At 40.3% G+C, this 26,735-nt stretch overlaps 1 long non-coding RNA gene across 1 annotated transcript in view; it reads right to left on the minus strand.

Moving 5' to 3' along the window:
- Positions 1-10,631: 10,631 nt before the first annotated feature.
- Positions 10,632-26,735, minus strand: part of LOC117314511 (uncharacterized) — a 357,472-nt gene continuing 341,368 nt past the window's right edge. Inside the window, exon 10 of the long non-coding RNA XR_012324902.1 lies at positions 10,632-10,746. This is a non-coding gene — a long non-coding RNA (uncharacterized lncRNA). The remainder of the gene's footprint in view (positions 10,747-26,735) is intronic.

A 26,735-nucleotide genomic window follows, 5' to 3' on the forward strand; every position in this document is an offset into this window, starting at 1 on the left:
AAGTAGTTGAAGTTTTAGGGCACAAATAAAAAACATTCTTCTTTGCCCTTCTTGAATACTGAAGTAATTTGGGAAAAGAGACAAGAATCATGAGAGCAGTTTATTGAAGAGAGGACTGAATTGGAATCATAGATTGATCTATATCTGCAATCAAATTACCTAAAACATCGAATCCCCACTGAGCTTGCCAAACCCAAGTCTCAGATACCCCCCTGCCATGGAAGAGTGTGTCCTGGTAATCATAGAATTGGCTGCAGAGTCTGTGGGCATCTTGAAGACAGGACACACACTGACCTTGACACACTTACCTCTGATGAGAAAGCCCAGCCTTGACTGAGGTACCCACACTCCACTCCTTCTCTCAAACTCACCAACCAGCTCAGTCCATCTTCCCCAAGGGAAGAGAATACAGTGGGTGGGGAGAAAGGGGGTGGAAGGAAAGAAATCTAGGTTGAGTGTCCTCAGAAGCAGATCCTGAGGCAGAATTTGAGTACAAACAATTAATGCTTCCCGGAAAATGATGGAAGGAAACACTGGCAGTGGAGTGAGAAAGTGAGACCTAACAGGGAAGGAAGCCAATGTAGGGCATCAGTGGGCAGGTTACTCCTGTGGACGTGGGGGCTCCATCCCACTGGGGACCCTGAGATACTGAGTAGAGCACGTCTTCAAGTTGTCCCACCCACGAGCACAAGCAGCTGAGGTCATCCCATCAACCCTTTCCGTCATTAGAGGAGAGCTCTGCTGGAGGCGATAACTCCTCAGTCGTTCTTGGGTACCCCATTCAGGTAAGCAGGCTCCTGGGACCAGAGGAAGCCCTCAGGTGCAGAAAAAAAGCAGTAGTATTGACACTGATGGGAACAGGAGGTCTTACGGGGATGTGGGTGGGGTACTGACGGTTTCGTCCATGCACAAGCAGCTCCCCCTGGTAATTCTCAAAAGGTGAACTTCCTACTTAAGGGGCCGTGACAGTGCAACAAGATCATAGGTACGACTCACAATTTCTGTGGGTCAGAAATTTGGGAGCAATTTCTCTGGGCGATTCCAGCTCAGGCTGCCTCACGAGGTTGCAGTCAAGATGTCGGTTCGGGCTGCAGCACGTGAAGGCTTGACTCGGGATGGAGGAGCCATGTTCAGGGCGGCTCGCTCAGGTGGCTGTTGTCAGGTAGTTTAGATCCTTGCCACGTGGACCTCTCTGGAGGGTTGTGTGAGTGTCCTCACAATATAGAAGCGGGTTTCCCCGAGCAAGTGATCCAAGGAAGAAAAAGAAGGCAAGCAGGAAGCCACAATGCCTACTTATGACCTTATCTTGGAATTCTCACATCATCACTTCTTTTTATTCTATTTTCTAGAAACAAGTCAATAAGTCCAGCCCACTCCCAAGGGTAAGGGAATTAGGTTCCACTTCTCAAAGGGAGGAGTATACAAGAGTTTATAGATATATTTTTAAACTGCAAGAGGCCCCAAGCATCCCTATACTCTAAAGTGAGGTGCTAGACCTCACTTGCAACTTTTATAAGAGATTACAATGGAAAGGTCCAGAGAAAATATTTGGAGCTTGTTGTTATGTTCCATAAGTCCTCCCAACATGGGAAAAGGGATGAACGCCCCTGTGTTTTAAGCCCAAGTGAAAAGAGTTTTATGGAGACTTTTAGGAGAGCTTGACACGTGTGTCCTGGAATATAAAATCTAAATTCTGAGATACAAAAGGGACCTCGGACTTTCACAAGTGTTATAACAAAACTAAGGCACTATAATTTTGCAGATATACGACATTCTATAGTTGCCAAAGTCTGGTGTCTACTTTAGAACAGAAAACTTTCTCATGCTCACAGATGATGTCTAGGTGTTACGATACTTAGTTTCTATTCCAATTGCTTTCTTATACTTCAGGTGTGACTTTGGCTAACCTTCCCCTATTGTACCAGCCACTCAGGATTATAGTTACTGTAATAAAAACTGAAAAAAAATCTATTAAAGCTACTTGAATGTACTATTAAAAATAAGAGGTTGTTCTTAAAAAAAAAAAAAAATCTGAGCTATGCTTGAAAAGACTAAAGCCAGAGGCAGTGTGCATAAGCCCCAGGGAGCAGAACGAGGGGCTCAAGCCTCAATCAGAGCTAGCTTCCCCTCCCTGAAGCAGGGCAAAGTACTCAACTGCGACTCCAGGGACAGAGCCGGAAGGCACAGCTGACTGCCAGATGACAGGTGACAGGCATTTCCCATTTCTAGGGAGTTCCGGTCAAGGTCTCCAGAGGGAGGATCTCCAAAGACTCCCAAACATCCCCCAAGAGAGCTTCAAACATCTAGTGGTGGCCAGAGGTCACCAGACTAGATGACAACTGTACCAGCTTCTAACCCTTCACCCCTAGCCCCATTGATCTATCTCCAATCTCAGTGGACTCTAAATGACAGCAACTAGCAAGTGAGAGGGCTCCCAGGCTCTCACTCGCCCCTCTGGTCTCCCAGGCCTGGGTGAGGCCCAAACTGGTGGAAGGAAGATGCTTTAAGTTGTCCGAATGTTCAGAGTTTGTATTATACCGTGGACTGGAACTATGTCATGATTAGACTGGACAAGGCTCTTGAATGCCAAACCAGGGAATGTTTGTTAGTGTCCAAGACCTCACCAAAGCCCCCCCCGCCCGCCACACCCCAGGATAGAAGAACTTTTTCCTTCCACTTTTACCTAAAAGTTTCCACATTCACCTAAAAACTCCGTTGCATTAAATAAATCAGTTGTATTTGGAATGTTAGCTGGGAGAGAACCGATTCCTTAGAGTTATGAAGCAGATCATTCTGAACTGACTCATAAAGACACATTGCTTTGCCCCAATCATTAAGAGAAACTCTATGTTATTAATTCTAGTTTGACTATGGAGAAGCTGAAAATGAGAAAGGAAATAGTCTTGGTTGTGTAGGAAAATTGGTCAGCTGCCAGCCCGGAGATACAGTTCCGGAGGGCCAAGCTCATCCTACCAGAGACCGATTTTCCTTCTTAAAAAATTGGCTCTTCGCAGCCATGCAACTGCCCCACCCTTCACTGCCTGAATTTCAGCCATTTACAATCCCACTGAATTTTAATTCCATCCTTCACTTTTCTGTCGGTTCCCCGATTGCTTGCACTCACTTGAGAAGCCAAGTCCACTCCCACATATATGGGAAATTAGAAACTTTCCAGAACAGGTCTGAGAAAGATACTGCTCCTGGTCTCAAGAAGGCCACTGTCTAGTTCAGGTGGGAGACTGGACTTGCCTAGCCTCCCCGAATGTGTATTCTTGCCCCTGCAAGAATCCCATCTCTTTGATGGGTTTGTGTACTGCCCCCCAAACACCCCTTGGTCCTGTGTTTCCACCACCCCGAGCACCCCAAGTTCCATGTGCTCTGTGGGCTCAGCAAGGGCTTCTGGCCGACTGACTCCCTGAAATGCAGGCAGCAGCATCCTCATCTTTTGTTAATCAGTTATGAGACATCAAATTCTTCCCCTGTCTCCCACTGTGTCCTGGTCCTGTCCTACTGCCCTTACCCTCCAAGGGGAAAGGGAGGATTTTACCAGACCAGGACCAACAGTAAACACTTTTGGGCTTTTTCCCTTCAGCGTTAGCTACCTGACCCATCTCTTTAAGCCCGTCTTTGCAGCCTTCCACACCTGGTTTTGGGACTGCCTTTATTGTACGGTCTACTATCAATATAATTCATTAATCACAGCATTTTAGCATATTGGTCATAAAGTCGGCCCTTCTCAGACGTCATTCATTCATCCATTCACTCATTCATTCATCAAACGCTTCTGAGTTCCTATTTTGTATAAGGTCATGTCCTACAAGCTGGGAAGTTAAGGCTGGGGCAGTGGCTCCAAGCCTTAGCTGGTCCTTGTAGTCAGTTGAGGATCTTAAAACAAAACTACAGATGCCCTGGCTCCACTCCCCAGAGATTCTGATTCAAGTATTCCAGGGTCTGAGCATCAGTGATTTTTAAAAGCTCCCTGGGTGATTCTAAAGTACAGCCAGGACTGAGAACCGTGAGAAAACAAGAGCATAAATAACGTGGACCAAAATTAAATGGCAAGGATTCCGTAAAAGATCCAGATGGTACTCTGGGGACCCACGTCCTTCCCTGAAGGAACACTGTCGGTCCCGCGATCTCTGCTCAACCCAGCCACACTTTAGCCACAGCTCGAGCGAGAGATGTGTCACATCCATCGCAAGCTGAGCAAAGGGAAGATGACAGTATCATTAACTTTTTCTCAGCTGAACAATAGCGATGCCACCTTCCTCTAGTGAAAGTGCACGGTGGTATGGGAAATTTTGTACTGCTAGGCCCACCCAAGTTCTGGGGTCATAAAACTAAAAGACGATTTAGAGGCAAGACTGAATACCTCTGATATTCTTATGGCCAGGTGAGGGCAACAGCTTACACTTCTAGGGAGATCACTGCGATCGACAGAAGTGACAAGCAGTTTGTCGCGATTGGAGAAAAGGGAAAGAAAGATATGAAGCGGAGTTAAAGGCAAGAGAAGAAATGGGACCTAATGAAACTTAAAAGCTTTTGCACAGCAAAGGAAACCATAAACAAGACCAAAAGACAACCCTCAGAATGGGAGAAAATACGTGCAAATGAAGCAACTGACAAAGGATTAATCTCCAAAACATACAAGCAATTCATGCAGCTCAATATCAAAAAAACAAACAACCCAATCCAAAAATGGGCAGAAGACCTCAATAGACATTTCTCCAAAGAAGATATACAGACTGCCAACAAACACATGAAAAGATGCTCAACATCACTAACCATTAGAGAAATGCAAATCAAAACTACAATGAGATATCATCTCACACCGGTCAGAATGGCCATCATCAAAAAATCTAGAAACAATAAATGCTGGAGAGGGTGTGGAAAAAAGGGAACACTCTTGCACTGTTGGTGGGAATGTAAATTGATACAACCACTATGGAGAACAGTATGGAGGTGCCTTAAAAAACTAAAAATAGAACTACCATATGACCCAGCAATCCCACTACTGGGCATATACCCTGAGAAAACCATAATTCAAAAAGAGTCATGTACCAAGATGTTCATTGCTGCTCTATTTACAATAGCCAGGACATGGAAGCAACCTAAGTGTCCATCAACAGATGAATGGATAAAGAAGATGTGGCACATATATACAATGGAATATTACTCAGCCATAAAAAGAAATGAAATTGAGTTATTTCTAGTGAGGTGGATGGACCTAGAGTCTGTCATACAGAGTGAAGTAAGTCAGAAACAGAAAAACAAATACTGGATGCTAACACATATATATGGAATCTAAGAAAAAAAAAAAGGTCATGAAGAACCTAGGGGCAAGACGGGAATAAAGACACAGACCTACTAGAGAATGGACTTGAGGATATGAGGAGGGGGAAAGGTAAGCTGGGACAAAGTGAGAGAGTGGCATGGACATATATACACTACCAAACATAAAATAGATAGCTAGTGGGAAGCAGCCGCATAGCATAGGGAGATCAGCTCGGTGCTTTGTGACCACCTAGAGGGGTGGGATAGGGAGGGTGGGAGGGAGACGCAAGAGGGAAGAGATATGGGAACATATGTATATGTATAACTGATTAATTTTTTTATAGGGCAGAAACTAACACACCATTGTAAAGCAATTATACTCCAATAAAGATGTTACAAAAAAAAAATAAAAAGAGTCATGTACCACAGTGTTCACTGCAGCTGTATTTACAATAGCCAGGACATGGAAGCAACCTAAGTGTCCATCAACAGAGGAATGGATAAAGAAGATGTGGCACATATATACAATGGAATATTACTCAGCTATAAAAAGGAATGAAACTGAGTTATCTGTAGTGAGGTGGATGGACCTAGAGACTGTCATACAGAGTGAAGTAAGTCAGAAAGAGAAAAACAAATACCGTATGCTAACACATATATATGGAATCTAACGGGAAAAAATGGTTCTGAAGAACCTAGGGGCAGGACAGGAATAAAGACGCAGACATAGAGAATGGACTTGAGGACACAGGGAGGGGAAGTGTAAGCTGGGACGAAGTGAGAGAGTGGCATGGACATATATACACTACCAAACGTAAAATAGATAGCTAGTGGGAAGCAGCCGCATAGCACAGGGAGATCAGCTCGGTGCTTTGTGACGACCTAGAGGGGTGGAATAGGGAGGGTGGGAGAGAGGGAGACGCAAGAGGGAAGAGATATGGGAACATGTGTATATGTATAGCTGATTCACTTTGTTATAAAGCAGAAACTAACACACCACTGTAAAGCAATTATACTCTAATAAAGATGTTAAAAAAAAAAAAAGGCAAGAGAAGGCTGTAATCTCGCCCCCTCAGGTTCCCCCAGACACTAAGAAATCCTGCCTGACCCATTCTCTGCTCTGTCAGAGGGAGGCCTGGCCCGTCCATCCCTCAGTGTACAGGCTTAAGGCAAGAACCCGAGCCACATGGGGAAACTACTGAGAATGACCCCTTCCTCCCACGGAAGCTGTCTACTGACAAATGCTCCAGTGGATGCTTTGTGCTGCGGGGTGAAGGTTCATTGCTTCTCTTTCTCTGCAGAAAATTCCCTTCTCGTGCACAGTGAGAAAATACTAAAGGTGGAGAAAGCCTGGGGCAAGGAGATGTCAGCGAGAGAGCCGTTTTCCTGTCTGTCCATCAGGTGGCGCCTCCGACAAAGCGCGGGCAGGAGGCAGCCCCGGGATGATTACGCAACGCCGAGAGCGCACGGTCAGGCCGGGTGACCACCCCGCCTGCCGGTGCTGACAGTCCGGAGAGAGAGGCGCATTTGGGGCCCAAGCCTCCCATTTCCCCAGAGGGGAGATGGGCTCTCAGGACTCTTCCTCCTTCCCGTGAAACCCTGGAAACGGCTCAGTAGCTCTTCTTGTTGACTGGGTGCTGCGTACAGATGTCAGCTGCCTGTGAACCGGTGACGCTAGCTCAGTGCTCCTGTTTGTTTTCCAAAGAGGGCTGTCCTGATTTTTCTTTTCTTTTCTTTTTTTTTTTTTTAGACCAAACGATAATAGTTATAATAGGCACCTTTCCCTGAGCAGCTCCTATGTGCCCTCACCGTGCACTGTGCAGCAATTTCCTGCTCTGCGTTTTCTATCCCCTCATCCTGCAGCCAGGGGTCCGACCAGCGCCTTACTTCATGCCTTGCTGCTGCGTTAAATACAGCTTGTTTTTAAAACGGCGAGAGGGAGGAAGGAAATATATCCCTTCCCAAATGTACTGATCAGGGAGCTTGAGTTTCGAGAAGGAACAGGAAACTGAATAGCGTTTGATTTCCCTCTTTTGAAATCGGCTGCATCTTGCTGCTATCTTACCATTTAAGGTGTGTGTGTGTTTGTGTGTGTGTTTGTATGCGTGTATTTTGTTTTTAACTTCCCTCCGATGTGTCCACTATCTTTTCTGATACCGTATTCTAAAGAAAGGTACTGGTTAAAAGGGAGAGAAAGGTATTGTGTAGTTCCTTCTGGTCGGGAACTAGAACTAACTTTTTGACCTCTTTCCTTTCTTAATTATGTCATAAAGGAAAACCATGAAATTACTTTTAAAAGAAAAATACGTAAGAGGTCAAAACTAAGCTTACTTTGTTGAAAACATGTTAATTGTAGAAAATTTGGAAAATATAGATCTAGAAATAAAGGGAATAAAATTCACCCATAATCACTTAACCTAGAGATAAATGCTGTCATTTAATTTAATATGTGAACTAATGACCTTTTTTCCTAACGTTGTATATGCTATCCTACAAAGCATTATGACATTAAACGTAACTGTTAAAAATCTATTGTTTTCCTCATTTAATATATTGTGATCATTTTAATATGTGCATAATATTCTTTATCATATATAAATATAGCACAATATATTCAGTTAATCCCATAGGGATCAACATTAAAGCTATTTCCATTTTTATAATAGTACATATCACTGGGATAATAATCTTTATATACATTTGTATTTCCTTAGGAAAAATCCTAGAAGAGAAATTGAAGGTCAGTGGATATTTTAAGATACTCAGTTAGTGTGTTTGCAAATGCCCTTCTGGAAACGTGGTGCCAATTTGTATTTTCACCATTATGAGCCAACACGGGTGTCGCTCCTTTTTGTATGCTTTGCCAGTTTTACAGGTTACAGGTAGTATATCATTGTTTTTCTAATTTGTATTCCTCTGCCACTTTCTTTTGAACTTCTCAGATTTCCTTTAAGGACCTTTCCAACAGGCTTAGATTCTGATGGAAGCAATAAAAGATAAGAATGTGTAGCAGCCAAAGAAACAAGGAACATGCAGTGGGAGACACTGGCATTTAAGACATCTGAGACTTGAGGGAACAATGACCTTGAATGCTTTTATAGAGCCTCAGGACACTTAGTGGGAAAGATTCACAGCCAAGAAAATCAGAGAGGGATTGTGCCTGGGGATACAGGTTGGGATAATTCTTAAATTTGATTATTCAACTTTAATAACTAAAAACCCACTGTGGTCAGAAAGACTAAACACAAGAATTCTGGTGATTTTTGCTTCTAAGCTGCCTCACAATAAGGCAAGATTGTAGCAGTGGGGAAAGCGATGACCTTTGAGAAGTCTTTCTGCACCTTGAGACTCAGATTTTATAACTGGTTTGTACACCCAGGTATACTCGTGTCATCTTGTGGTGTGCATAGCTGGGTGTGCATGTCTTCATAGATCTCATCCCTCCTTATTTTAACTGAGTGTGAAAGAGACAGGAGCCCGTGCTAGGAAAGAGAGGGACAATTAAGAAATAGCTCTGCTTTGGGGAAGCAAGCTAATTTACTGAACCACTGATTTACACTGAAAAACAATTTGCCCAAAACAATTTGCCAAATGCCCAATTTGCAAAATTTGGGGGAATGTTTAAAAAGTTTTAGTTTCATCATCGTCCTGTGCTTTCCCTTGCCCCGTCTCAGAGGTTTGCCCAGGCTCCTTTGTTAGAGAGGCAGGGTCAAGTTCAGAGGCAGGAGCGAGGAGAGGCAGAGGTAGCGGCAGGAACTATACTAAAACTTATAAACAAAACCCTCATGAGTCAGGAAATTGGTCATTCATGAAGTTAATTTTAGTAAACTGGCTTTCAACAAATTGGCCCAGAGCCCTGCTTTAGCACCTTCTTCTGGAAATAACTCCTTTTCCTTCTCCAGTCCAAAGCTGTACTTCACCTAGACCTTCAGATTGTGCCATTCCTAAGTAAAACACCAACACTCACCACTTGCTATGGGACTTAAAGATTTAACTGTTAGCTGCCTAAATGTTAACGTGGAATCCTAGAGGATCTTTAATAATATTTAATAACACATTCAAAGTCCACAAGATGATGGTGATTTGGAAATAACTTCTCTCACCTATTCCAACCTGCCCTCTAGCTCCGTCCATGGTCATAGGGCATTCGTGAGCCCCATTTTTGGATAGAGAACACCCCCAATCTTCGACCTGCATACCCTTTCCCGCAGCCCCTTTACAGCCTTTCAAAAACAAATGAGTAAATAGCAATCACAGCTGTCTCCACTTACCTCTGCCCCTGGGTGAGTTACTAGGTGTTTGATCCACTGCTGGACAGAGGCCTTTGAAAGCTGGGAGATTGGCACAGAAGGCGGGTCCCTTGAAGTGATCTGGCCTATAGAGCAGAGACAGAGGAATAAGCAGATATTTTGCACTAAGATGAGCTTCCTGCCAGTTTTCTCATGAATTTTTCCTAAAATAGAAGTGCATCTACTTTTCAGCCTGATTACATTTTAAAAGCCCTCTTCTACCATCATAGCTTGATAGATGCTAGACTCTACGGAAGATTAAAGATGACAGGGATGGTGAGTAGGGTGAATCTCAGATAAAAGCTGTCCCCACACACATTGGGGCATAGCAAATATTGGTTACACCCACATTTTTGCAGTGCAACATTATGGTCTCCGTTTGGGAAATGTAAAGTTGGTTAAAGTTACAGTGTTCAGAGGCATAAAAATATATGTGTAAAAACTTCAATAAAAAGTGTTATGTGTAGGGTGCGAAAATGGTCATGAACTTGATTGGGATGCCAAGGATGTTGGCAGACGTGGCAGAAGAAGCAAGTGAGTTGCGTGCCAAAATGATTAAGGAAGATGGAAGAGTGAACTGAAAAAGTGTCAAGGGTGCATTAATGTATGGACTGAAGTGTAAGAGGAGATATAATTGACTAATGGATGCAGGACACTTTCATCTGTCATGTTGGAAATCTAGCAGGTGCCTATTTAAAGTCAACCCTATAGCATTCTAGAGCTGGGGATAATTTATCTGCAGGTTCAAACCAGATTTGCTCTGGACCAAGCATGAAAACATAGTAAATATGTAGCCTTTTATAGAATCTTATCGCTCTAGATACAGGTATAGGTAGATATTTGTGAATTGAGGCAGATCATAACATAATAAAGAGTAAACTATTTGTGTTTTTTCTTTTTTGATCCTCATTCTGCCCAACAGAGGGACCAATTTCATACTTTACAAAAGGCAGTGTCACCTCAGATCTATGAACCATTTTATTTCAAACACAACTTACTATGACAATTCTGTCTACTGCTTGGTTGGGAAAAGGCCTTTCCATATCTCACTCACTGCAGAACAATCCGATTTTCTTATAATATCCATCTGGTCTTTATATCTATCTCTTGAAATCTTAGGGCTGTTAGAATTAGATCAGAAATAATCCATGTAGAATGGAGCTGAGATTCATGTCACTGACAACTAGAAAGAGAGAGAGAAGCTAATAGCATCACAGGGACAGAATGGACTCCCTTACAGATCTCTGGAAGTCTAGCACCTTATGTTTCCTGAACCATTCACTGCAAGGCTAACTCTGAGGTCCTGGATGGCAGTCACCTTCAGCCTGAGCAGCAGGGCTCCTGACCATCTCTGATATAGGCCACGTGGCTAGTCTCTCTTTGGAATCACCAGAATAGCTGGATTGGTTACACTGTGTCATTTCAGAACACCCACCTCAACCCTCACCCTGTTTATTTATTGACACTAGGGATTCTTTTTTTATTATTTAAATTTTTTATTCAATTTATTTAAACTGAAAAAAAAAATTCACCCATTTGTCTCACTTCCCACCCTTCACTTTTGGCAACCACCAGTCTGTCCTCTGTATCTATGACCTTTGGTGTCTTTGCGTTTTTCTGTTTGTTTACTGTTTTAGATTCTACACATAAGAGAGATCATACAGTATTTGCCTTCGGCTGACTTATTTCACTTAGCATAATATAATACACTCTAGATCCATCCATGTTGCCCCAAATGGCAAGATTTACTTTTTAATGGTTGAATAATATTCCATTGTGAATATATATATATATATATATATATATCCCATATCTTCTTTATCCACTCATTTATCGATGAACACTCAGGTAGCTTCCATGTCTTGGAAGCAATGAACATGGGGGTACATATATCTTTTTAAGTTAGTGTTTTCATTTTCTTTAGGTAAATACCGAAAAGTGGAATTCGCGGATCTTATTGGAGTTCTATATATTTTTAATTTTTTGAGGATTCTCACTAATGTTTTCCATAGTGGCTGCACTAGTATGCATTCCCACCTATAATGCACAAGGGTTTCTTCTTCTCTACAACCTCTCCAACACTTGTCATTTCTTGTCTTTTTGATAACAGCCATTCTAACAGGTGTGAGGTGATATCCCATGGTGGTTTTGATTTGTATTTCTCTGATGATTAGTGATGTTGAGAATCCTTTTATGTACCCATTGGCCATCTGTATGTCTTCTTTGGACAAATGTCTATTCAGATCTTCTGCCCATTTTTTTTAAATCAGATTGTTTGGCATTTTTTTGCTATTGAACTGTGTAAGGGTTTTTGTTTTGTTTTGTTTTTTAATATATTTGGGATATTAGTCCTAAATAGATATATGATTCACAATAATTTTCTCCCATTCATTAGCTGCCTTTTCATTTTGTTAATGGTTTCCTTTACTGTGCAGAAGCTCTTTAGTTTGATGTACTTCCACTTGTTTATTTTTGCTTTTGTTGTTTTTGCTTTTGCTGTTAGATTCAAAAAATCATCACCAAGACCTGTGTCTAAGAGTTTACAACCTATGTTTTCTTCTAGAAGTTTTATGGTTTCAGGTCTTACATTCAAGTCTTTAATCCATTTTGAGTAAATTTTTCTGTATGGTATAAAATACTGGTTCAGTTTCATTCTATTGCATGTGACTGTCCATTCTTCCCAACACCATTTATTGAAGAGACTGTCCTTTCCCCACTGTATATTCTTGTAATTTGTCATAAAATAATTGACCATATATGCATGGATTTATTTCTGGTCTCTCTATTCTGTTCCACTGATCCATGTATCTGTTTTTATGCCAGTACAATACTGTTTATAGTTACTATAGCTTTATAATATAGTTTGAAATCAGGGAGTGTGATGCCACCAGTTTTGTTCATCTTTCTCAAGATTGCCTTGGCTATTCAGGATCTTCTGTGGTTCCATAAAATTTTTAGGATTGTTTGTTCTAATTCTGTGAAAAACACCATTGGAATTTTGATAGGAATTGCACTGAATCTGTCGATTTCCTTGGCTAGTATGGACATTTCAACAATATTAATTCTTCTAATCCATGAGCATGGAATCCTTCCATTTATTTGTGTCTTCTTCAATTTCTTTCATAAATGTTTTGTAGTTTTCAATATACAGGTCTTTTACCTCTTTGGTTAAAGTTATTCTTAGGTATTTTATCTTTTTAATGCAATTGTAAATGGGATTGCTTTCTTAACTTTTCTGATAGTTTGTAATTGGTGTATAGAAACACAACAGATTTTTGTCTATTGATTTTGTATCCTATAACTTTACTGAATTTGCTTATTAATTCTAATAGTTTATTGATGGAGTCTTTAGAGTTTTCTATATATAATATCATGTCATCTGCAAATAGTGACAGTTTAACTTCTTCCTTTCCAATTTAGATGATTTTTCTTTTTCTTGCCTAATTGCTCTGGCTAGGATTTCCAATACTATGTTGAATAAAAGTGGTGGGAGTAGACATCCTTGTCTTGTTCCTGATCTTAGAGGAAAAGCTTTCAGATTTTCACCATTGAGTATAATGTTAGCTATGGGCTTGTCATATATGGCTTTTATTATGTTGAGGTATGCTCTCTCTATACTCATTTTGTTGAGAGTTTTTATCATAAATAGATATTGAATTTTGTCAAAAGCTTTTTCTGCATCTTTTGAGATGATCATATATTTTTATCCTTCATTTTGTTAATGTGGTGTGTCACACTGACTGATTTGTGGATTTTGAACTATCCTTGCATCCCCAGAATAAATCTCACTTGGTCATGGTGTATGATCCTTTTACTGTATTGTTGAATTCTCTTTGTTAACATTTTGTTGAGGAATTTTACATCTATGTTCATCAGGAATATTGAACTGTAATTTTCTTTTTATGTGATATCTTTGGTTGGTATCAGGGTAATGCTGGCCTCGTAAAATGAGTTTGGAAGTTCTCCTTCCTATTTTATTTTTTGGAAGAGTTTGAGAAGAATTGTTATTAATTCTTCTTTGAATGTTTGGTAGAACTCACCAGTGAAGCCATTCTGTCCTGGACTTTTGTTTGTTAGGAGGTTTGTTTGCTTGTTTTTTTTCTTTTCTTTTTTTTTTTTTTTTTTTGCGGTACGTGGGCCTCTCACTGTTATGGCCTCTCCTGTTGTGGAGCACAGGCTCCGGATGCGCAGGCTCAGCGGCCATGGCTCACGGGCCCAGCCGCTTCGCAGCATGTGGGATCTTCTCGAACTGAGGCATGAACCCGTGTCCCCTGCATCGGCAGGTGGACTCTCAACCACTGCGCCACCAGGGAAGCCCTGTTTGTTTTTAATTTTTAATTTTATTTTTGGCTGTGTTGGGTGTTCATTGCTGTGTGTGGGCTTTCTCTAGTTGCGGCAAGCAGGGGCTACTCTTCGTTGCAATGTGCGGGCTTCTCATTGAGGTGGCTTCTCTTGTTGCAGGGCATGGGCTCTAGGCACACGGGCTCAGTAGTTGTGGCATGCAGACCCTAGAGCATGCAGGCTTCAGCAGTTGTGGTGCATGGGCTCAGTAGCTGTGGCTTGCAGGCTGTAGAGCACAGGCTCAGTATTTGTGGCACATGGGCTTAGTTGCTCCGGGGCATGTGGGATCTTCATGGACCAGGGATCAAACCTGTGTCTCCTGCATTGGCAAGTAGATTCTTAACCGCTGTGCCACCAGGGAAGTCCCTGTTGGGAGGTTTTTAATTACTGATTCAATCTCCTTACTAGTCATCATTCTGTTCAGATTTTCTATTTCATCATTATTCAGTCTTGGTAGCTTGTAGATTTCTAGGAAATTATCCATTTCTTCTAGGTTGTTTAATTTGTTGGAGTATAACTGTTCATAGCAGTCTCTTATGATCCTCTGTATTTTTCTGTGGTATCAGTTGTAATATCTTAATATCTCCTCTCTCATTTCTGATTTCTCAGGAATTTTTTTTAATAAATCTTTTTATTCTGGTTAGAAATAAAGCTTAAAAATGGCTGGGAATGGTGACATGTTGCTTTAAGCTCACACTTAGCTCTAGAGGTGGGTAACAGAACTTTGTCTAGAAGCAGACTTCCATACAGGAAAAACAGCTCACTTGAGGGAGGAGGAGAAGCTAGAGGTATCAAACACATTCAGCACTTGGACCAGGGCCTTTATAGTCTATGGCCAAACACCTTACACTTTCTAGGAATTCAATATAAGTATTAAACCCAAAACTACTAAAACTGGAATTATTTAACATTAATAATTTGAGTCTTTAAATTTTTGGTTTGTGAAGGACTGCATCAGTCTGTATCTGCAAATCAAGTGTTTTTCTTTCAAATCAGGTGCCAATGTTTCCCATGGCACATGCCAGCCCTCCAGCAAGAGTTATGAGTTATGTGTCGAAACAAGAAGGATCATCTCATTATAGAATTATGGCATCATTGAGTAGGAAGGGAGATTCAAGTTCCTCTAGTGCAGTCTCCAAGCTGATACAGGAATTCTCTTTACAACATCTCTATCAGGTGGCCATCAAGTCTCAAACCTGTGTATTCATCCAGACCTGGGCTGTCCAAAACCTCAAGAAAAGCTATTATGCTCTCAATAGCCTCAATTGGAGGAAAAGTTTTTGTTATTTTGAATCAAAATATACCTTTGTATAACTTTGACTGCTTCGCCTCTAGCAACTCAGAAAACAGTGTGCTCCCTTCGACGACATTGTCAAGTCAATCATAAAATAAAAAGAACACTGGAGTAAGTTTCCAGAGTCCCAGATTTGCTCCTTAGCTCTGCTGCAAATCAAATGTGAAACCTGTGCTTAAATTCAATTACCCTTTTACTCGATTTATTTTTTTTCCTTCTTGGTAAGTTTCTTTTTTACAGATCTGCATCTGTACATTTCAAGTGGAAAAATTTTTTAGCAAATTAAAATATTTTATTTAAAATTGAGACATAGGTTTAACTTTTACTTTCGTATTATGAAAATTTTCAAACATGTACACGAGTTGATTTGTAATAGAATAATGAATGCCCTTGTAATCAATACCCAGCTGTAAATATACCAAGTTGTGATCAATCTTATTTCATCTTTATCCTCACCCACTTTCCCTCTTTCCTGGATTTGTATCGAAGCAAATCCCAGGTATCATATAAAACTATCCATAATGATTCACAATTTCTCTAAAATACAAGGACTGTGACTTTGTAACAACAAATAATTCCTAAATATCTTAAACTATACAGGCATTGCTCACATTTCTCCAACATGTGCATCCTCTCTCTCTCTCTGTCTCTCTCTGTCTCTCTCTCTCTCTCTTTCTGCTTGTTTGAATCAGGATGCAAATGAGAGCCTATCATTGCAGTTGGTTAAGTCTCTTTTAATCTACAGATTCCCCTGCCCATCTAACTTTTATTTTTTCCTTAGAATTTTATTTCTTAAATAAAATAGGTTATATGTAATTAGTGTACAAATGATAGCTTTGTGAATTTGTGCTCTTATATTTGTTTCTTTTTTTTCACCAGTGTATCTTTTTAGTAATGTAGAAGTGGAGTTTCTCGGTCAAAGGGTAAATGCATATGTAACTTATCAGAATATTGTCAAATATTGCAGTATTGCAAAATAGTGTCTCCATAGGTCTCATACCACTTTGCATTCCCACCATTCCTGAAAGGCATTAGTGATTTTGGAGGCTGCTAAAGCTCTAAAATTATAGAATAAGTATTTGATGAGACCTCCCATGTTTCCATGAGCCTTCTCCTTTCCAGGCTAAATTTATTCTAGTTCTTGCACATTTGATAAATAGACCTGATGGGTCCTCGGCCATTAATAAAATTCTTAAACAGAAGTGGATTAAGACACCTTGACAAGTACCAAGACACTTCCTTCCAGGATGACATTGGCTGGGCAACTTGAACTTATCAAAATGCCCATCTATCATTTCTCCACTCTGCTTTTATGAGATTGTATCCAATGCACAAAAAATTAAAATTCACTTGTTATCTGTGTCTTTCCCCTCAAAGTGTAGTATATGAACTAAGATAGTGACCTCTACACTCAGGCTCCTTGAGCTTGTATCTTGTCTCCATCAACTGTGTTCTACTGGATCAGTTATTTAAACCTCTCTGCCTCTGTTTTATTGTTTGCTATATGGGGTTTTTTAAAGTACCTGTTGTGATGATTACAAAAGATAATACACGTAAGGGATTTAAAACAGCATCCAGCAAGTAGTAAGTCTTCCCAAAATGTTGGTTCTTAAAGAAAAGCTACTAATCTGATAACAAGGTCCAAAAAAATTAGCATAATTTAGCAAGAATTATTGTTATTGAATGTGCCCTGGAGGATTTTTCCTGGAATTTACACATGCTTATCTCTAGTCTCTGAAAACCATCTCTAGTCTCTGGAAATTTTATCAGTTAGGGTTAAGTTCAGCTGCATAAGAGATACTCCAAAATAACATAATCAAATAGAAGTGGGGTTTTTTTTCCTGAAATAGAAGAAATCTAGAGGTAAACAGCTCAGAGTTAGGTACAATGGCTCCATGGAGCCATCAGGGATCCAGGCTTCAGCATATAACTTAGACTCTAAAAGGGCTTCATTACAGGATGGCAGTAGTCCGAACAGCAAAGAGACAAAAGGACCACTCTTCCCAGCTAAGTGATCTCAGTCAACCCGGAAGTCACATTAATACCAGATCTTATATTTCACACTAGCACATTAATAACTGGCTGTTATAATTCATTGGTCAGAATATAGTCACATGGCCCTAGCAAGCTGTAAGACAGGCTGAGACGTGTATGCTTTTTTTTTGGCCGTGCCATGCATTATGAGGGATCTTAGTTCCCCAACCAAAGATCAAACCCATGCCCCCTGCAGTGGAAGTGTTGAGTCTTAACCACTGGACCACCAGGGAAGTCCTTGTGTATGCCTTTCATGGCATGCATTACCCCCAGATGAAATCAGAGTTCCATTAACAAGGAAGAAAAGGAGACTAGCTGTTGGGGTGATCAACTAGGTGTCTCTGTCACAATATTTTTGCATCTTTTGACACCTCTCTTATTCTCCATGTTTCATTATGATTATCCACAGTGATGCTGGGATCACATCAGCACCTTATTATAAGAACCTGGGATAAACCTTCTCCAAACTGCAGAACCAATGAAAGAAATGTGGTGACCCTAGCATTACAATAGGTGCTAAAGTTATGAAGATGAATAAAGTAGGGACACACTTCAGTCTTTTTGGAAAACACTTCCCCTTATAGGTCTGTAAAAATTGGTCTTCTTTATGCCCTGGTCCTTCCTTTTTCTAATCAAAATCCTAAAAGTAGACAGTAGGCCTTCTCCTGCTGCACTAGTTTCTTTTGAGCGGTCTTTACTTTTTAAAGCCTCCAGTCATGGAACTGTACCTATTTTTCTCTGATAATTAAAAATCTGTATACTATATTATTCTCTATATTTTCCTCTTAGTTTATTTTGAACACTAAGATAACAGGGTTACTTTTTCCCACATTCTTCACCATTTCACTTTATCTTGCGTTTCTTCCCAGTCACTCAAACTTAAGCCCATGATGGTACATTTCTTTTACTTTTTTCTGCCTGCTGAAAGTTGAGCCTCGTGACAAAGTCAGTTAACAATTCCTCAGAAGATCTGCGTTCATCAGAAAGAATCTTTCTCCCAATATTAAGATGATCACATTTTAAAATTCAGCCTTGAACATGGTTCTGTCACACCGTCTACACTTATAAACAACAGGGGAAAAACCACCACCGTGTGCATGGGGTAAAGAAATCAGACCAAGTGATCATTATGTGATAACGTATTAATAATAGATGGTATAATGAACCAAAAATGAGCTTGGCAAAACTCCCAGTTACTTTTCATCAAATAATTTCTATGATCTGCTTTGCCTGTGAAAAGTAGAACGAACACATTATCCCACATTTATCTGGGGGTGGAGTTGCTGGCACAAATCCAAAGACTGGAACAGTAACTCTGTGCTTGGCTTTACACCTTTCCAAGGTCCTTGCCCTCTAGAATGTATGTTTCTGTGGGAAGGAGCCCGAAAGCCTGATTATGCTTCATAGACTGGACCCCCATGTCCCTGAGTTTCCCAGCAAACATGCATGGGAGCCCCTCTGAGAGCTGTAGAAGTTCAGCTCCTGGGAAGAGCAGATGAGTTCCTGGTTTCCAGTTAGACGGTATGGAATGAGTACACAGACAAACTGCATGAGAACAGGTGGTGTATTTCCTGGCTACATTATCCTGTGCCATCCTGAGGTGGACCAGGGGAAGGAGCTGACCTTCAGAGGTCCAAGCTTGGCATGAGGCACAGTCAATATATGGGAGAGAAATCACACAGTTACAAAAGGGAAACCCGGGGCTTGTTCCTCACTCCACATCCTGCCCTCTACTGCACAGTGGGGCATGGCACCCGCTCAGGTTGGACCAGTCATCAGGCACTCTAAAGAGTTACAGCATGTGTCCCTAAATCTTCTGAAAATGAATCTATGTGTGAAATGAAATAACACAGCACCGGTCATGGCGAGCATAGAAGAACCATGACTGGAGTTTCATGAGTATTCTGGTCTGGATATCAGAAACACGGAATTGCCTACAACACCCCCAGAAGGAAGGATCATTTTTTTCTCTGCCTCACTCTGGAACTGGGACATCTCAGCTCATCTTCTCTAGCCCCTGCACTAGGATTTGTACCATCAGCTCCCGTGGCTCTCAGACCTTCAGACTCAGACCAAATTACACCACTGGTATAAGCCTAGGTATTGCTTACAGATAGACAGAAGATCATGGGACTTCTTAACCTCCGTAATCATGTGAGCCAGTTCCTCATAAGAAATTAATTAATTAATTAATATATATTAAAGAGAACTAGCCCTCCCCCACTTACTGCCCATATGACCTCGGCAATTCACCTGATCTCTCTGAGCCTTAGTTTCCTCACTGATAAAATAAAGAAGTTAGATGATCTCAAAGCTTTTCCCACTTTTCAAACCTATGAGTTCTGAATGCTAAGGTCCTTGGACTCTCCCAAGTTCTTTAGAGTCACCCCTATAACTCCTTGCAAACAAGTATTAGCACAATTATAACCATTAGCGTTTCTATAATTTACATGCAATTCAAGTAAGTCAAGCACACTGGGCTTGGTGCCACTTACTGTAACCTATTGTCACCTATTACAGTTGTCTCTGTCCATAAAGTTTCTGCCTTTCTCTCTAAAATCGACAACACCATGTATTTCAGAGCCACAGGGTAACAACCTGGATTTGAGAATGGAAGTGTTCTGGAAGTCAGCCAAGCAAGACTTGGATACTAGTTCAGCTCTGAAATTGTCTACGTGCCTTTGGTTTCATCACTTAGGTCTTGTGTGCTTCATTCTTATCAGCTGAAAGTGGACATAGCAAAACCTTCACTACCTACCTCACAGGATTGCTGTGAAGTGCTGAATCCTAGAAGCTGACCTACCAGACCAGACCTACACTCAATCACCTTCCACCAGGCACCACTGCCATAAGTTCACCCCAGACCAGAAAACCCCCTCATTCTTGTTAGGGAGGGCTGATATTACTGAAGGGTTAGAAATCCTATTCTTATCCCAGCTTACCTTTGCAGCTTAATCTCTTGCTTACTCTTAAGACACACTCTCTAGCCTTATATCTAGGAGATATATATATATATATATATATATATATATATCCTAGCCTAGCACATAGTAGAAATTGCAAATTCGTAGTTTTATTATAACAGTGATCATGTTTAGCATTTTCACACCTTTGTTTATGTCATTTCTCCTCCTGAGTATCTTTTTCTTCAAAGCATAATTATACAGCAAAATCCAAACTTTTGTAGAAAAAAGTGAATGTTCTGACCTCTCGTGTTTACATATCTCTGATAAGCAGTTTCCACATGTACGTTTACTGTGGTAAGTTTTGCACATTATATTTTTTTTTTACTATGCATATGTTCCTGGAGGTCACCAGACTGTGTCTGATATATTTTTAAATAGAGTCCCAATGCCAGCTAGCCTACAACACTTCGCATAGGGAACTCAATAAATACTGAATACATAATTAATAAAGAGTTAATGAAAACAGACCCGTGAGCCCAGAAATCATTTCTTGGCTGTGTAGCTTGCTTGATTTTGCCTTGCCATTTGGCTTAAGAAGGGCAGAAAGGGTATTTTCAGACTTGCCTAAAGTGGGAGTCGCTATGTACCTGATGTCATTAAACCCGTAGCCCTGTCTGCCCCAGAGTCCATTCCATTTCTGAGCATGTCTGTTGGGCTGAAAGCAAAAATCTTTGTAATAGGAATAGACATTTTAATAGCCCCTGGGGAAATAAAAGCACTTCTTGAAGGTTATTTTTTTCTGAATAAAAGTAGTCTATGCATAGAACAGCTAGAAAATATGTAGTAATTAGAAAAAAATATATTATTCTGTGCCCCTGAAATCATAATACTGCTAAGTGATATTTATTGGATTTTCATCATATGCTGCATCATCAGAGGCACTGTCTCACTTCAGCTTCACGATAACTATATTGTAGAAATCATTATTATTTGCATTTTACAAATAAGGAACTCGTGATAGAGAGATGGCAAGTCAGTTGTTCAAGGTTACACAACTAGGAAGTGATGGAATAGATAACTACTTGGTCACAACCAGAGCTCTCTACCCGGACATAAACATTTGAAGAATTTCAAAACAAGACGACTTCCCTATTCTGAGACTCTTAACCTTTGGTCTCCAAGGTATCAGAATATGAAAATGGATAGGAGCTTTCATGGTCACGGTGCAGCCTCCATTCAATTAGCCTTGAACTTAGAGGCTTCTCTTTCTCTCTTCCTCTCTCTGTCTCTCTCTCTCTTTGATTTTCTTTGGGAAAAAAAACTGAAAGGAAACTTGGTTTCCAATGGTTTTCATCAGTGGTCGTTACAGGGCTTTCCCAATGCTCAGGAAAAACAGGTCCTTGTGACCTTTTGCCAGGGATTCTCTGTGCATGACTCAGGCATCAGCAGCAGTCAAAGCCCAAGCACAAGGATGCCTATTGGCAGGTTGCACTGCCCCAGGGTGGAGCGGGGGCTCCTGGCTTGCCTGTACCTCTCTGCCAAATGCTTGAGGTGCAAGGTCCTTCATAGCACTTTCCTCCTCCAATATAGGCACCAAGAAGCCCATCAGTAGAGCCTCCCACCCAACAAAGGAAGTTGAGAGGCAGCAGCTAATCAAGCCAGGTGCCGGAGAGCAGAGAGGGAGAGAGGACTGAGGTGGGAGAGGGAGCACGTGGGGTGCGATACTACAGGGAGCCAGCCCCCTCCCCCCACTCGTAGTGCACTCTGTTATGAACAGGACGTACAGATGGGAATTTCTGTCAATGAAAAGGCCACACACATGGCACAGCAAACCTAACTAGACGCTGAATCTTCCGCAAAAGGACCTCAGTGTGACTGAGTGACCTTTAAACCATCACACCATGACAAACTGCTCCAATCTGGTTCAATCACCTAGCTTTCCCTAATGAGTGGAAAGTTGAATGCACTGTGTCTATTCTCCAAACAGCCCTGCAGGATCACTTTTATTACAACTGTTTCTTTTCTACTTTTACCTGACAGCTTCATCTGTTACTTAGCCATAAGTGATGCAGACTTTTGTGCATTTCATGCATTTTATAGATATTGGCATCGTTGGGCATTGTTTTGTTTATGCCTCTCTCCAGCATTTTTTTTCACTCCCTTTCTTAGGCAGATACTTCTTTCTTCTAATAACACAGGTGAGACACACAATATTGATCTGACTGCAACACAGAACCCTCCTGAAATACTGAGAGCCAATGACCTCGTACTGCACCATACAGTAAAAGTTAGGATAGCCTTAGCAAAAGGAGTCAGTCAAGTGTTTTATAAGACAGGAAACTATAAAAAGAGTGTTCTTCAGATTCTTCTCTCACTATAATCCATTCAGGTCATATTTTATTGGGGCTTATTACCAAGTTAGAGAGTGATAAGTGTGGAAACTGTGGAAATGTCTTATGGCCAAATTGATGTTGCTTCGAAACCCTAGTGACTCACGCTGCAGAACACTACACATTATCCATTAAGGTGCCTTTCTCGGACTTTTGTCAGCAGGGCCTTTTACAAGCTCATTCTAGGTTCAAGTTCAGCCACAAGCTCACTGGGAGAGTGGGTGTGATCTCTGCTGTAAAAGGTACTGCAAGTCACTAGATTTTTTTCAGAATTAAGGAAAAGACACCACAAACTGCACATTATCCTTCATCGACTTTACTCAATTAAATACCTTGAGTTATAAGATACATTTAAATGTTCCTAAATGTTTAAGACATTTACAGTACTCTCTTTCTCTCTCTCTTTTAAACCCAATGATTCGCCTCCACTTTTTTAAACTTCAAATAAGAATATGCCTTGTCAATGTCATCATACCCATGAACATGTTAGATTTCATTATTCTACATCTGAAAAAGAATAAATAAATCCCAGTGGGTCATTAAATTTTGTAAGGTTCCCAAACCTATAACAGATAAAGTCATACCCTACTTCAAAGAGTGTCACCAAAGCAAGTTAAAACAAGGATTCTCCGTTTATGTATAGTCCTGAAGGTTAAATCTATATCTTATCTAATTTATGAAATCAAAATAGAGCATTAAATAAACAAACTTTCAGGTCACTGTCATATAAATGATAGTTTTATAATTCTTCTTATTATTTTTTGTCAGAATCAACGATGGAAGATTTTTGCAATGTAAGTGAATAAGAGTAGGGATTTTCAAAATAAAGCATTAAATATTTATTGGCTGTGTACAAAGTACTTCTTAGTCAGGTGATGCCATCTTGCAGAGAGCTGAATATTTTCCAGGTTTGCTGGCAACATGTTTTAGAGAAGGGGAGAGAAATCAGCAGATCTCTGACTTTTCTTGGGACTAGACTCAACAGATTTTTAAACCAGGTACATTCAGCTACTTAGGTACATGGAAACTGCTCTCAAGCTTTACTGAATTGCTGGTTCATACACAGGAACTAAATTAGGTCTATAATTTCAGATGCCCTTTTTTAATGACTCATTTTTCTGTCAATAAAATTGACAACAGAGACCAGTACAGTTCCTTTGCCCACCTCTGAGCTGCCCTGTTGAGTCACGTGACACAGTCAAATGTTGCCAGATATAGGCTGTCACTTTCTACTGGCGTTTTCATGGAAATAAGATTAGAAAAATGGAGCCTGCACATGCCCAGGGAGGTTTTCAGCAGACATGAGGGATGGCATCAATCATTCACCAGAAGGTCTGAGATTTTCATTGATAGTGCAGACCTTATTTGTGTAACTAAAGTATGTTCTTTTTCTGGTAAAAGTCATCTCCTTTGGTGGGGGCTTCTTTACTGACCTCAGAACCCCCTAAAAGATTCAAATAGCTTATCTTCCTTCCCTTCCTGAGACTAGAGAATTTCTAAAATGAAATAGGGAAGTTAGGTTTAACTATGAGTTGAAGTCACATAAAGAATTTGCAAAATGTGCTCATCACAAGGGAAAAACTCTAATGATCCTTTTTTTTTTTCACAGTACGCGGCCCTCTCACTGTTGTGGCCTCTCCCATTGCGGAGCACAGGCTCCAGACGCATAGGCTCAGCGGCCATGGTTCACGGGCCCAGCTGCTCCGCGGCATGTGGGATCTTCCCAGACCAGGGCACGAACCCGTGTCCCCTGCATCGGCAGGCGGACTCTCAACCACTGCGCCATCAGGGAAGCCCTAATGATCCTCTTATAATCATTTTCAAAGGAAAAAATGGATAACCCTCAGCTTTATTCTGACATTTTCCCCCATTGATGCCAATCAAGTCATTTATTGGCTAATGTAACCAGATAGACTGTACTCATGAATATTTTGACACTTAAAGACAGATAACAAAGGAACAAATATATAAGCTTGCCAAAGAATATAGAGACATGCTGAATAAAAGCCACCTTGGTGTTAATACACTCCTCCACTTTAAGAAAAGTGAAGAGGCCCAGAGAAAACTATGAGAGTTGAAGTGTAAATGTGACAATTTATATAAGATGTAAATTATTAATACATTTTAAGCTTTGTTAAAATTTTTAAATTTTTAATTAATGTAATTAAAAATTAAATTAAAATATAGAAGTTAAGAATACTTTTAAAAATGATGCTGGCTGTTCAAGAAAAGAAATAAAATAAGAAAAATAAAATACTGAGGTAACATTTTGCCTGAGTAAATTGGCAATGATTTTTTTTTTACTTTAATATCATGCTCATTAACCAGAGCATGGGAAAACTGGCAATTCTCATTCTTTGTTGTTATGTATGTAAGTTGGTAGAAATCCTATAAAGAACAATTTAGCTATATCCATCAAAATTACAGATGCACCCTACTGTTTTACCCAGAAAGTTCCAACTTTAGGAATTAATTCTACTGATATACTCTCACTCATGCAAAATGTCTTTGAGCAAAGATACTAATTGAAGCCCTGCTGGAAATAAAAATAACAAAAATTGGAAGCAACTTAAATGTGCATCAGTAGAGGGTAATTAAATATATATCTTTAACATAAATATGGACAATGAAATGTTATATGGCATCTAAGACAGATAAGGCAGACAATTATGTAAAAGTTCATATGGTACAAATGTAATTACATAACCAAAATGCAGAATAATGTGCAATATATAATTCTATTTGTGCATATATGCTTATCAGTGTACAGATTAACTCTAGAGGTATACATAAGAAACCAACAAAAGTGGCTATATGGGAATAAAAATCGGGAAACTTTTTAATTTATATCATGCACAAGTGTTACCAAGAGGGAGGATAAAAAAGAACAGAAAAGGAAAGAAAAAAAAGAAAAAAGATAATAAAATAATTCAAGAGAGAAAGAAATAACAAAATTAATTCTCTGTGTACAATTTAACATGGTTAATAAAGTGCTTACTACGTGAAAAGCAATAGGTCTATATTGGTAATTATTCTCTCCATTTTTACAGGATTTTAGAGTTTGAAAGCATTTTCCCAGAGTTGATGCCAAGAGATCTATATTGCAAAACTTGGACCCATGCTGACTCATTGCCTAATAGTAAGGAAGTCGTTTTTATCTTTTTATACTTTTATATCTGACTCTTTGTACAATGATTATAAGACTTTTACCTTCTTTTCAAATCAAATGTAATGCCAAAAAATAAATCACAGAACTGAAAATTTTTTTAGCAAACATGCACCACAGTTCTAAAAATTGTTTCCTTAGGACCCTTAGAGGAGTAGAATATTTTCATGTTAATCCTTTCATTTCAAAGAATTATTTTCCTAAACCATTTCTTTGTCTTGTGTTTTCTCTGATTTTCATTCACATATTTTAGCTACTTCTGTTCTCACTTGAGTTTTTGTTGACAGACTTCAAAAATAGCATTTACTGGGCTTCCCTGGTGGCGCAGTGGTTGAGAGTCCACCTGCCGATGCAGGGTACGTGGGTTCGTGCCCTGGTCCAGGAAGATCCCACATGCCGCGGAGTGGCTGGGCCCGCGGGCCATGGCCGCTGAGCCTGTGCATCCAGAGCCTGTGTTCCGCAACGGGAGAGACCACAACAGTGAGAGGCCCACGTACCACAAAAAAATATATATAGCATTTATTTAGCTCCTTTTGCCAGTGCAGTGAGTTACTTAACTTTTTAACCATGGACAGTCTAATCCATGTAACTACAGTGTGCCTGCCTAGCCACTCCTTGGGTTCCCTGGAGATACTCTGTCTCCTTATAATCTCACCCTATTTTCCTTTCAGATTCCCACCAAGCCAGGTTCTCATTCAGACTGTTAGTTCTGCTAAGGCTAGGAGCACTGTCAGCTCTAATTAGATTCTATTCCTCACTACAAGCCTACTGTGGAATGTGCTTCCATAATAAAATTTAGTCTGAAATAGACTGTGTGCTAAAGGTCAACCTAAGATAGCCTTTGGCTTCCCCCTAGATTCTAAATTGATTTTCTAGTTCATGAATCTCCTCTTTTATATTTGTTTGCTGGATGGCATGACCTTAGTGGAAAAGAGTTCTGATAATCCACCCATCTAGCGCCATTGTTTCTGGTGGCTTTACTTGGGATGGGCTGGATTCTGGGAGTCTAATATCCTTGCTGCCCTAAAATCAGGTAATCTA

The sequence above is a fragment of the Tursiops truncatus genome, chromosome 12, assembly GCF_011762595.2.
Source record: "Tursiops truncatus isolate mTurTru1 chromosome 12, mTurTru1.mat.Y, whole genome shotgun sequence".
NCBI classification, from domain to species: Eukaryota; Metazoa; Chordata; class Mammalia; order Artiodactyla; family Delphinidae; genus Tursiops; species Tursiops truncatus.